This window comes from Convolutriloba macropyga, chromosome 2, assembly GCF_964194025.1.
Source record: "Convolutriloba macropyga chromosome 2, txConMacr16.3, whole genome shotgun sequence".
NCBI lineage: Eukaryota > Metazoa > Xenacoelomorpha > Acoela > Convolutidae > Convolutriloba > Convolutriloba macropyga.
In genome coordinates this window covers 80,451,341-80,465,480 of record NC_134469.1, presented here as the reverse complement: position 1 = coordinate 80,465,480, position 14,140 = coordinate 80,451,341, and positions in this window count along the sequence as shown.

Genomic DNA, 14,140 nt, shown 5'->3' with positions numbered 1-14,140 from the left:
GAAATATTGGCTCCGGGTAGTACTGTAGAGCGTACATCGGATACCACAACCGTAATTAAAGAACCTGGTGTCCCCGAAGTACGAGTGCGCACTAGCGACATAGCGAAGTTTGGCAATCGCGTTGAACATAACACGGATATTTGGCAATATGCCCAACGACGCCCCCTTCCTTATGAGAAAACGACAGAGGAAAAATTTTATCCGCATATGAAGGACCTCAAAAAGAACTACCGCGGGGAAATAAAGGTTGGCCACAGACTGACACAATCTGATGCCGCCTCCGGAGTTTCATCGGCTAATAATAACATCTCCAAGGCGATTTCATCACGAAAACCCAAAAAGCCTCAAGCAGGAGGATACCGTTCGCGACAATTTTCTACCGCACTCAATGCGTCCAATGCCTCTTCAGTTGCTGCGCCGTCGGCCGCATCATCAACTGCTTCTCCCACTACATCCAAGTCCAAGAGAAATCGCAGAGCACCAGATTATTTTGGATTTGAAAGTTCTGTTTGCTTTGTTCTTGACGACTCTGCTGCCCCTGCACCCAAACGATCAAAGACAGCAAACCCGGTCATTGAGACCATTATTCAAGAAGAGGCGTCACAATCTCCAGTAGTGGAGACCTCCTTTGATCTCCCGATAGTGAGTCCGCCTGCACCCCCTCCTCTCCTGTTGCGACATGGTCACCTGAAGATTACGAGTATGAAGATTATGCTAGAGAGGTTAGCATGAGCGTCTTCGACGCCGAAAATCAAATTTAAACTCAATTCCAAAACTTTCAACTGTTGCATTCATTTAATTTAAATTGTGAGTTATTAAATCTAATCTGGATTCGTGCTACAATTGCAAACATTTTCTGTTGACATTGAATATTTATTTGTAGCTGTCCCTCCTTTACTGCCATTCAAATAAACTTTGGTTCTGTAGCTGTTCAACATAGTTATTTAATTTATCGGATTCGCACCACAATTGTGCTTTAATTTATGTTGTATGTTTCCAAGTGAATGTAAATGTGAAGGAATTACAATATGTTTAATTCATTAGCATATGTCTCTCAATTCCACTGCAATTATCTGTTAGTTGCTCTTATTATCTACTATTTATAGTAACCAGTACATATGTTAATATTATTCTAATTTTTATACTGTTGCAGTCTAAAATTTCTTTGGAGCCGAGGATATGTGGTACGATTGTACCTTATTAAGTTCAAATTATTTCATGTAAGTACCAATTCTGTTTAAGTTTGTCCTTGCCTAATCAAAAGTCAGTGGTCACCTATTTTAAGTTTACCTCCGACTAAGAAGTCAGGTTTTCAGTTGTTCACATAAACCACTTTCATCATCCTGTCATTCCCTTAACTTTCATCATTGAATTCAGTTGCTTTTATTCTACTCTGTTTTCCATTAAGAAGAATACTATTGTTTGCGAGGAGGATTTCCACGACAGATAAAACACGGTTGTATTTGTAGCTCAATTGCTAAAACAAACTAAAAGTGGTAATCCCACAAATTAGTGAAAGCTTGGATTCGCACCTCAAATCCCAATCTACAAAATTTAAGGGGTTTTGTGGCTCAGATGCGTATCTCCACAGTTAATAATATCACAGAGGATATTCAGAGACAGTTCGTAAGACCATCAAACAAATCGCTACTCTGGTTGATAACAGAAGTTTGGAGCCGGCGGGGTTGTCGGTAGCCTTCAGTAGGTTATCTCAATCAGTCTCTGTTCCAGCTATTCGGGGGTCTGCAATCATGCTCCTTGCAAAGGATGCGAGATAATAGACAAATATGAAACGGGAGCAAATCTTTGAATCCTTGTTCTAGAAGTTAGGAGGCGAGTCTGCCTTGAGAAGTGTGTCATCCATGAGCGGGGACAACCCATACCGATAAGTATTTTACTCACCCAATTAGTAGGGAGCTCAAAATTTAATGGTTTATCATACGAGATGTAACTCAATGGAGGGTTAAATGTGATTGCCCAGAAAAAGAAGTTTTACGTCTAAGATTTTTTTAAAGAAAGAAGCGAGTGTGATTGCGTCGGTACTTCGTGTTGAGCTCGTGATAATAACAATGATCGTTTAGGAACCAAGATTTTCTAATTTAAGTTTTTGATCTTCAAAAAAAATTTAAAAAAGTTTGTGAACGGATACGCATTGAAAATGGACCAGTAAAATTTGATTCTGTATCCGCCACCTAAGTAGTTATTGGCATATTTAGAGAGGCCAATAAATTTACTCAAATTTGTGACCGAGTTCTTTTTTTAAATCCCTATAAATGGGCGAAAGCGTAAAAACCGGTTTGCGCTTTTTAACACCTTTGACCCTCTATTACCATACAGGGCGGCTCGGTAATATGCGATCGCACATAAGGTTCCGACCCCGCTCATCCACAATTTTGGCTTAATTATCTACCAAATGAGGAACAGGTAGAAAAACCCAAAAATTCAAGTACTTTTCAAAAAAATTCGTGTATGAACGAAAACATAGCCTCCAAAGCAAATAACTCAGTGGACTAAAAACTGATGCAATAGATTGATGAGATATACCAATATTAAGAAGGCGAGTCAAGACGAACAGCAAAATCAAACATCAACAACAAACATTACTTACATCAAAAACTTTGGGTCCGTTTTAAAAAACAAAACTCATTAACAAAGTCAAAATAGCGTCAGATAAAACAGAAACAAAACAAAATACTTGAAATTTGCCAAAAAAATATGGGACGAGTCAATAACAAGGCTTGGTAACAATTAGACAATAAGGAACAAAAACTGTAAAGTTTAAAAACCCGCTTGTTTTAAAAAACAATTAATTTCAAAGTAATGAAAACCATTAGAAACCAACTAAAATATGCTTTTGGTTTAAAATTACCAATTTTTCTATAGCAGCAAATAAAGAATAGTTGCTATTCAATTCTTTATGCGGTTAAAAAAGAACAACAAATAGACAACAAACAAATATTCAACTAAAATTTGCCAGAAAACACTTTCGAAGCCGTAAAGCCATACTTTGGCCCTCATAAAATGTTTGATTGCACATTCTTCAAACACCGATAATAAAATATGCGACCTCTCATTAATGAAACTAGGTCAAAAATAGACATAAAAAGGTAAAAAAAAAGGCTAAATTAAATAATAATTTTTTTTCAAATTTTTTTTTCCAAAAACATGAAAGCAATTAATTACAAAATGAGTTAATTAAATAGGATTGTTTATTCTTTAAAGGAATCCTTTGAGACCTTCAATTATCCAGAACGTCTTAAGTATACAAAAACCGTCAAATCTGACAAAATCAAAAAATTAGTTTACTTTTTTTTGTGAAAAACCCGTTTCCAAGCCAGTAATTTCATAACAATTTCTTTTATTACATTAAATTCTCTGACTCCAATCTTTTTTGAAACCTTTTCTCGAAAACAATAATATCATAATTGTCATTCTTGACAATAAATGAACAAAATTGCGAAGTTGAAGTGTTTTCTTTTTATTTTGGAAAACAACTGTTTTCAAGCTCATGAGAGCCATCAACTATCTTCTAATATCAGAATTTTGGTTCATCTATTCATTCAAAGTCAAAAGAAACCGGATCATTGTTCAGTAAATTAGGTCCGACTAAAAAGACAAAGTAAAAACGACAGTTTAAAAACAAAATTTAAAAATTTCAATTAAAATTTTCGAGAAAGTATTGTCGAAGCTGCAAAAAACCATAACCTTTATCTTTAAAAATTTTAATGCTATCAAATTTGCCTTATGTTGAACGCCAATAATGTGATATTTGAATGGTCAATTAGGTGATAAGGTGAAAAATCTAGAAAACATGAAAATGGAATAATACCAAAAAATAAAAGAATTGTGAAATCTAGTAGTATCATAGCCATAAAACCTTAACTAAAAACGTAAAACCGCGATAGAGATTGAGTTCAAATTTGGCAGCAAGATGAAGCAATCTTTCATTGCTGAGACTAAGCTACAAGTTGACCAAATTAAAAGAAAAATGGAGGCAAAGTTCAATCAGCAATTTTTTATTTAAAAATCAAATTTTTTAAAAGTCAAAACGACCATAAGTTTTCAAGCAATATAACAGATAAATTAATTTGGAGTTAACTAGGAAGCCAAATGTACCTACCACTACTGAGCTTTGAATTGAAATGTTCTGTTATCTAATTAATATAAAATTTTCAAATTAGATCAATGTTTTAATAAAAAAAGACCGACTGATTACAATCCTAATTATTTTTGGATTGTAACAGTCCAAGAATGCACCAAAACTAGCCCTGCTAATAATGCTTGTCCTTCAAGACTATTTAATTTTTCGAATGTCATGCATATAGATATTTTGTTAGTTAAAAAGTCAAAAATAAATGCTGCGTTTTTGATAATCAGCGAATAAATTAGCAAAAACGTCAAAGCTTTAATTACAGAGCACTCGCAACGGAAGTTGGAGTAGAAATATCCTCCTGTTGAGTCTACAAAGATTGTGTTAGTGGTGTTAGTGTGTTAGTGGGTGCCCACTTCTTGCAAATTTAATCTGTATTTTGTCTTTTTATTTAAAATATATTTTGTCTTTTAAAATAAAATCAACAACATTTTCTTGAAAAATTCAAACAAATTTTAGCAAAACTTTAATCAAAATTGCGAAAAAGGTGAACAAAATCAACGGAATTCACACTATTTCCTCAAAAGTTTAAACCTCGATAACTCTCTGTAAAAATAAGAAAATCAAAAAAAATTTTGAATGCCATATTCTACGCTGGACAAGCTTTCTAATGATACCAGTCACAATTCTGTACGATGAATATATCGATCGGCCAAAACTGTCTGAACAAAAAAAACAGTTTTGAGTATATAGTTCCTCCCCCCTCAAGGAGGTTCGAAACAATATCGCACACGAAAAAACCCATGTCGCAGCTGTAGACAGCCTTGGAAGTTGGACTGGAGAAGTCAGGCCCAGCATTAGGAAAACCTTGCCTCATTTATGGCCCAAAAATTAACATAGTCAGGCTCCAACTCTCAATGTCCGTTAAAAGCTTGAATGCACCAAGACTTCTCTGAACTGGTAAGTCAAGAACACGTACCGTTTGATTTCGATTTCCGAAGAATTATAACACAACACATGAAAAATGAAGGCGAAATCCAATAAATTTCTAATTAAAGGTCAACTCAGGAATTAAAAGGTTTCTAATGATGGTCACAAAATAGTTTTATATCACCTATGGTCATCACAGTAAAATGACAGCAATGGGTAAAGAAGGATTTGGCTCAAAGTTTTTAAAAATTCGATCCAGAAAAACAATAACTAAATACAATGACAATTTAGTAGATTACACCGCAGAAGACTTAATTGAAATTAATACAAGAAAAACAGCAGTTTGTCTACTTTTTCAACGCTTAAAGTAAGTTTAAAATGCACCCGTAGGCACCATTGTACATGCAATTAGCAATTTGACAAGCACCTTCAGGTTCAAAACCAGGTTCAATGGAATAAGAGAAATATCTTCGGATTTTCAAAAAGTAATGGACCACACACCTGTGGGACTCAAGAATACTCAATTTTTTTCATTATAAAGTTGTCGTAGTAAATCACGGTGCTGTTGAAGAAGATTTCAAAATAGTCTATCTAATTCTAAAAAAATGAGATGGCGTTAAATTTTCTGTAAAATTTGTTTGGCAAAGTGTACTTTCTTTCATTAAAAAATCGATGATATTTTAATCATTGAGGTCACTCTTAGGATCTGGTCATCACCTAAGTAATTTTATCCCTAATTGTTTTGGCTATCTCTTGTCACCAATTTTGTCATAAGTTAAAGCAAGGTTCATTGGGACCGTTGAGTATGATCAACATTTTGCATAAATTGTGCATGATACTGTAAAGGCACTGTAATTGCACCTTGGAAACGAGATTCCTTTGCTATGCTTCCCGAGCAGAATAATTTGCTGCAATAGAACAACAAACAGACAAAGTACGAAAAATAGTTGCCTTCGCATCGCGTTTCCTCAATACAAATGCAGAGAGGTATCAACGAGCTTGAGCTGTAAGGCTTGGTTTTGGAGTTTGAATATTTTAAGTACTACTTATTTGTAAAACTTTTCGTATTTTTGACAGATCGTAGAGCACTAACATCAATAATGTGACAACATCGTTCAAATGAATCATATAAGAGAAAGTTTTCACGCTGCATTGTTGGACTATAACCTCAAGACTTCGATATGAATCCCACTCGGGGTGCAAAAACGGGACGTGTAGATTTTATTTTACCCCTAACTAATTGAAAAGCAAAATTAACAAACAAATGCGACTAGGAATTAGTAGTTGAAACTATTTCACTCATTCGCGACCTATTTGCAGACTTACTTCCAAGTCCAAATCATTCTACACTAAACACCGCGACTCCTAAATACTTTATTGAATTGAATTAAGTTCCTTGAAAACAGTTTACAATTAATAACTATAAACGTTTTCAGGAGGTACGTCAGATAAGCTTTACAGCTCGTTTAGGTGACGTCCCTTTTGAAAAACTCATCAATTAAATTAAATTAAATTAATTCAATTAAATTAACACCCACTCTCTATTCACAATAGAGATGCAAAAAATAAACATTCCAAACATCCTTCTGAATTTATTAGTAGCTACAATAGTAACTCGCATTTTGCCTTCATTCACTCCGCAAATCAATTGCTTCTTAATAATTCAGTTTTCGCCCCACAAATCTTATCATCCAAACAAACACACAGAATGACAGATATCAAACTGATTATCACGTCAGCATCAGAAGCAGTTTTCAGTTAGCACCAATCACAACAAAAAATGCAACTTGCAAAACAGAACCATCAGAGGGATAAGGAAGATGCGATCTAGAAAGACCTAGAAAGTTCTAGAAAGAAAGGCCATCAACGACCATGAAGATCAAATTAAAAATCCATTAGTTAATGCACTCGATCATTCCTTTTAGTGGGACTTACGCATAAAGTTTGGGTATTTGTAATTCAATTAAAAAATCGGTTCTTGACTATCTCTACTGATCATGGAAGCTAGAAATTGGACTAATATAACTATCAAAATATGCATGGTGGGTTTAAATTTGTGGCGATATCATAAACGAGCCATTGAAAACCCTCATGTGCAACAATTGCCGCGAATCTAAAACCAATAATTTCCACCTTGCAATGGCAACCACATATACAGCCGAACGAAGAAATACCAAAACAAATTTGGGTCCGCTTTGACGAAAATGGACATAAAATTTGTTTTCTCGCATAGAAATGTCAATTTTTATTACTAATTTGCCAAAAAGACTATCGCAACCCATTCATGGAAAAAACTGAAATGCTGAAAAAGAAAATATGCAAAAAAGCCATTGACCGTTGACGGTGACTTTCAGTTGTAACCTTCAGCGGAACAATATCACTATTTTCTTTTATATTTATAAAAGCAGTTTTCATATAACAACTTCAAACTCATTTCACTGATAAAACCCTAATTATTTTCAGCCCTATTTATTTTACCCTCTATTAATTCGCCCGACTTATGCTCCTCTCTGTCTGTGATATCTCTGACTGTAGAGATATAATTTTGTGTCACTAATCCACTTAGATTTAGTTGAATGGATTCGAGGCGCGAATCCAACTTTTACTGAAATAGTGGATTACCACTTTTAGAATTAGTAGCAATCGTGTTGCGAATGCAGACCAAATTACTGAGAGTGGATTTCCTTCTCAAATCCAATAGGACTTCGACTAATGCAAAACAGACTAGATTGAATGCAACTTAATTCAGTAACAAGATTCAAGAGAATGAATAATAATCAAAAGTGGGCGATGTGAACAATATGAAATATTGACTTATGAAATATATATGAAATATTGACTCGGCGGTAAAATACTTGTATAATGAAATGATGACTTTTAGTCTGACAAGGACAAGAATAAATTATTTAGTACAACTTGATGAATATGAACTAAGATAAGGTACAACCGTACCACATATCCTGGGCTGAGCAAAATTTGAAACTGCACAGTGAAAAATTTATGATAATATTAACATATGTACTGGTTACTATAAATAATAAAGATTATGAGCAACAACAGACAAGTGGGTGATGAACATTGGAAAAGTGGCTCGAATGTTGAAATAAATTAGAACAATGTAAACGGTTAAACATTTCCCGTAAAATGTATGCGTGCAACTTAAATTAAAGCACATTCGCAATGCGAATCCAGCAAAAGTATAACATCGAAGACATGGCTATATTAGCAACATCAAATTTAACAAAGAATATCCAACACGAACACAAATTTAAGGTAAACACTAAACATAAAATGAGTGGAAAAGTAATACCATTCCACATTTAACTCAACGATTACAAGATTGAAATTTAGACAATTGAACAAATAATGATGAAGTTTAATTAGTTTTGATTTAAATTTGATTTTCGGCATCAAAGACGCTCATACTTATCTCCCGTGCATAATCGTCATAATCATACTCCACGGGTGACCATGTTCCCACTGGAGGGGGTGCAGGGGGGCTCACCACTTGCAATTCATAGTCCGTATCAGGAACGGGAGGTTGTGCTGCTTCTTCTTGTATAATAGTTTCTATTACAGGATTTGCGGATATTTGTTTTTTAGATACGGGAGCAGCTGAATCGTCACTCAAGGAACACACCGAACTTTCGAATCCGTAATAGTCAGGCCCGCGGCGATTACGTTTAGTATGTGAAGTTGATGGAGAGGCAACTGATGATGTTGCAGAGGAGGCAGCAACTGATGATGCATTAGAGGTGTTCAGTGTGGTAGATGTAGTTCGGGAACGTTTGCCTCCTGCTTGTGGTTTTCGGGGTTTTCTAGACGCCATCGCTTTCGAGATGTTGCTGTTTGCAGACGAGACTCCCGATGCTGCATCAGACTGATTGGGGCGATGACGGATTTTAATTTCTCCGCGAAATTTTTTCTTCAACTCTTTGGTGTGTTGCGCGATCTTTTCCTCGGTCGTTTTTTCATACGGCAAAGGTCGGCGTTTTGCATACTCCCATGAATCAGTATTGCGTTCGGCACGAGTGCCGAACTTAGCAATATCGCTATTGCGTACACTGACTTCCGGTACTCCTGGCTCTTTAATGACTGTAGTTGTGTTGGAAGTACGGACCACTGTACTGCCGGGGGCCAGAGTTTCCCAGAGTCCGCGAAGATCTCGTTTCGAGCGCTTCATTACCTTCCGGGCCAACTTTAGGTCAAGTGATTGCTCTGTCCGCGGGATTGGGTTGTTCAATTTTGGGTGCAGAATGAAGCGGGAGACAGTCTTGTTGTGATCGCCATTGTAGCGACGACCCGCGTCTACCTGAGCCCTCTGCATGGCCTCGTCAATCAAAATGTCACTGCGATCACCCGTTACCCATCCATTTTCGTCTACGTAGTCTTCAACCGGGACAGTATCAGCGTCGACACTGGTGATGAGATCTGGAAAATCAAAAGAGATCTGCTTCTTGATTGGACATTGATTTTGATCAATATTAGCAACTTGTTTCAATTGTATAACAGAAAGGCCTAGCTTTGGAAATAGATCTCGTCCAACGATGGGTCGGTGACCATCTTCCACAACAGTTACATCAATGCCCGTGGCTATCCAGTCATTACACTTTATTGATGTTTTGATTACACCTACAATCTTGATTATATCATTTGAAAAGGTTTTCAAATCATGTATTTCGGGTGACTCCACCCAATAGCTTTCGTTGCAATCTGACACCACTGTGTCTGCCAGACTTTTGTTGACAATAGTGCATACGCTGCCCGAATCCACCAATGCTTTTGTGTATGTATTTCCAACACAAATGTCTAAATTTACAGGTTCTACCTCACGTGTGTCGTTTTTGATGGAAATAGCAGCTACACAGTTATCGTTATGGTCATCGTAATCAGAATCATAATTGGCGTCGTAAATACTTTTCTGCTGTAGAAGTTTGCTGATATTGTTAACTTGTTCTGCCGCCGTTGTTGAGGTACCTACTGAAGCCGCCTCAGAAACCGAGTCATCTACATAGTTTACTCTAGGTTTCGGTTTACTAGGTTGTTTTGATTTGCGACAAACTTTTGCAAAGTGATTAGCGATTCCACAATTTTTACAAGATTTTCCACGTGCAGGGCAAATTTGTCTATGGGAGGGAGTCCAGCCATAGCCACAATTTCGGCAAATCGTAGGTTTGACAAATTGATTTTGTCGGTGCTCGGGTTCTATTCCACGATCCTTGGACACTATTTATTGATTGACTTGAAATTTCTTTTGTAGTGTTGGGAATGGAAGTTCCAGAAATTTTCAATTGCTTTTGTATTCCCATTTCAATGTTCATTGCCACCTCTAGAGTTTTTTTAGCCGTCCGTGTCTCTTTGAGTAGTTCCCGTTGAATTTCACCATCTTGCATATTAGCAAGAAAGACATCTCGGATGATCGATTCTTCGTGACATCCCAAATCGCAGTTTAGAGACAACTCTCTAAGGCACCCGTAGAACTTTTCCACAGGATCTCTTTTCATTTGTTTCCGAGTGAGGAACGTGTATCGATCAAATGTGATATTTCTTTGCTTCGTGAATACACCATCAAGGCAATCCCAAAGGATTCTTGTTGTCACTCTATCTATCTGGATATTCGGTTCTTGTGAACCGAATATTCGTCTCCCTTCTATTCCCAAGCTGAGGTATATTAGAGAGACTGCTTTACTATCGCAGTACTTCCAAGGTTTTTCTCCACATAGTATGCCAACAAGTTCTATTTTTTGACATCTATTGAGCCACGAATTTTTTAGTTGCTCGTTTCTAGTACGTCGGTCTCGTTCACTTTGAGCTGTGCTATTTTCGACATCAGCTTCGTAAATGGGTTTTGGAGGTAGAGTGAGAGACTTTGTCCGGAGGATCGTCAAGGAGAGTGTCAATTGATATTCCTTCTTTAGCCATGGTAGGCAGTTTTAACATAATCTGCCATCTCTCCCATCGCAATGGAGGTTCAAGTGTTGGTTTGTCCCAAAAGGGTTCGATTCCCAAGAGTGCACGTTCTTTAGTTGCTGACTGCGCCATGTGATATCTCTGACTGTAGAGATATAATTTTGTGTCACTAATCCACTTAGATTTAGTTGAATGGATTCGAGGCGCGAATCCAACTTTTACTGAAATAGTGGATTACCACTTTTAGAATTAGTAGCAATCGTGTTGCGAATGCAGACCAAATTACTGAGAGTGGATTTCCTTCTCAAATCCAATAGGACTTCGACTAATGCAAAACAGACTAGATTGAATGCAACTTAATTCAGTAACAAGATTCAAGAGAATGAATAATAATCAAAAGTGGGCGATGTGAACAATATGAAATATTGACTTTTTAGTCGGCGGTAAAATACTTGTATAATGAAATGATGACTTTTAGTCTGACAAGGACAAGAATAAATTATTTAGTACAACTTAATGAATATGAACTAAAATAAGGTACAACCGTACCACACTATCATTTGACTTATCCCTCTGTCAATTAACAACTTTATCATTTTACACCAATTTTTTTCTTTGAAATAGAATTACGACCATTGAATTAGTAAAATAATCACTTGGCCGAGCCTCGCAGGCCAAGGCAATGCGTCATTGGCCAGTGGGACTTGCACAACCGAACATGGGATTAAGTTATCCACTTAATTATGACAAAATATATGTCTTTAATGTCAATTGCTAATTTGTGTGATGAAAGGATAGAGGAGTTAAATGTTAGAGGGATTAAATGATATGGGATTAAGATATGTGGGGATAAATGGATTGGGATGATAAAAAGTAGAAAATTTACCAACATTGAAAAATTTAGAGTCAAAAATTCTTTCAATAATGCAAACTTAAATTTCAAAAATTCACTTTTCCTATTTGATGAAATCAAACATTCAAGATTTATGTCTGTTTCTTAGGAAAAATAGAAGTTATCTATTTTTTTTTAAAATGGCGTTTAACTATTTTCCTTATAAAAATCATCCTCCGTGTATTATAACTTTCTCTTTCATCACGGCTTTAAATTAAAGAAAACAATCAACGCTTGTTCACGAACCTCAACTGGATGTGTAAATATTGATACCTCTTTTTGCGAAAAAACACAAAAGATGAGAATTTTTGTAGTAATTTTTTTTGTAAATTATAGTAAAAATAATTGTTTTCTGGACGCAAAGGTAGAAGAAGTCGGATCGTTGTAGTTTTTAAATTGTTCAGACATTAATATAATGTTTTTAAACCAATAAAATAATATATTTTACCATTCATTCTTCATATTATAAGAAAATTTGGTGTTCTGTTTTTTAATTTATTGCGCTTAGACTGATATATTCGTGCATCTAACCTGTTGGTCAAGTACTATTGTGCTAAAGTATATCACAGAAGGGGTAAAATCCTCTGATAGATACCAAACGGGGGGCAACTCCTGAAATGATCCAAAATATAACGTAATAGGCAGCGTAGCTTACCAACTATATGTCATTTTAATGGTTTATTCAGCTTCTGTTTGAACTTACTGTTTTCGATCATTTTATTAGATTAAATATAGGCATAGAAAGAAAACTTTACGCGGAATTGTCTTCACTTCTTGAACCTGAAGATTGCAGTGATAGAAGTGCAATCAATGAGATGTAAAAGTTCAAGCGAACCAATAGACTCATTTGACAATGAACATTAAAAAAAATCGCATATAATTAAAATAATGTGGTGTATTAAATTGGTTTCCATACAACGAGCCCATAACTTAACTTATTTTGTGAAAAGGAGCCTATTAGATTATGTGAATGCTGTAAAGAATTTCTGCTAACAAATTAAATATCAAAAAAATGTTATTTAAAATCTTTTTTGGCCTCTTTCAAACAAGTAGCTAGCAACTAACAAACATGCTGAAAAAGTGGGAAAAAGCGGGCTACCAACCACTCAGCGCCATTGCGCACTCGTTGTTGTTCCACCATTTTTTCCACTAATACAGTATGGGATATATCCACTACTACAGTATTGGATACGTACACTACTACATAAACACATTACTCTAGTTCCCTTTATCTGCGAAGCAGTTCCACTGATATATTTTTCAAAAATACCATTCCTGGTTTGATTTATTGCAATCGACTGATATCGAGTTAAGCTGGTTATTATACATTATCAGAAGGATAGTTCGGGTTCTATCCTCACTGTCTTCAGTGGACGTATCCGTGATATAGTGTAACTAGTGAGAAAATGTAAAAAGCACGTTAAACCAAGTTACAGAAATAAAATGAGAAAAACCAGCGAAGCTTTAGTAAAGTAAGTAATTTGCGCTAATCTTTCATCTTTATGTCCTCCTGTAGTTAATAACTAAAATTTTTTTAATATACATAATCTCTGAACTGATTGCTATTATCACCAAATCTTTATCTATTGGGATAGATAAAGATTAAAAGTTTGAAGATCTAAACCGAAATTAAGAAGTTTGTTTCTAATTTTACACATACTACATGTTAAATACATATATATATATATATATATATATATATAATATATATATATATATATACATATATATATATATATATATATATATATATATATATATATATATATATATATTACATATATATATATATATATAATATATATATATATATATATATATATATATATATATATATATATATATATAAATATGGATTATTGTATTCTTGTGATAAATGTCCACAAAATAATCTTTTACCTTTACTATTTCGTTACATATATAGCAAGAGGATTCAATTTCTTTACAATCATCTGAACATTATTTCCATGTTTTGTTTTTTGCTGTTAATAGATTTCATTTTTTTGAAAAATTATTGTTTTTTTTTCAGTATAACGTACAGCAGTCTCATTCAACCAATTATTATCTAAAATTAGAGCTCTAATTCCTTTTATAGCTAAAATTATATATATTTTCAAAAAAACAAACATATGAACAATAAGAAATGTATAAGCATGCATAGGCACGAAAATTTGGCATTGCTAGGCCTACAGAATGCTTACTCATATGCTTATTCATGATGAGAGCTTTTTTTAAAAAAAAATACATAATTTTAAAAAAATTAATAATTTCTACTAATTTATAAATATCTATGCCATTAGAATCAAGTTTTTGAAATA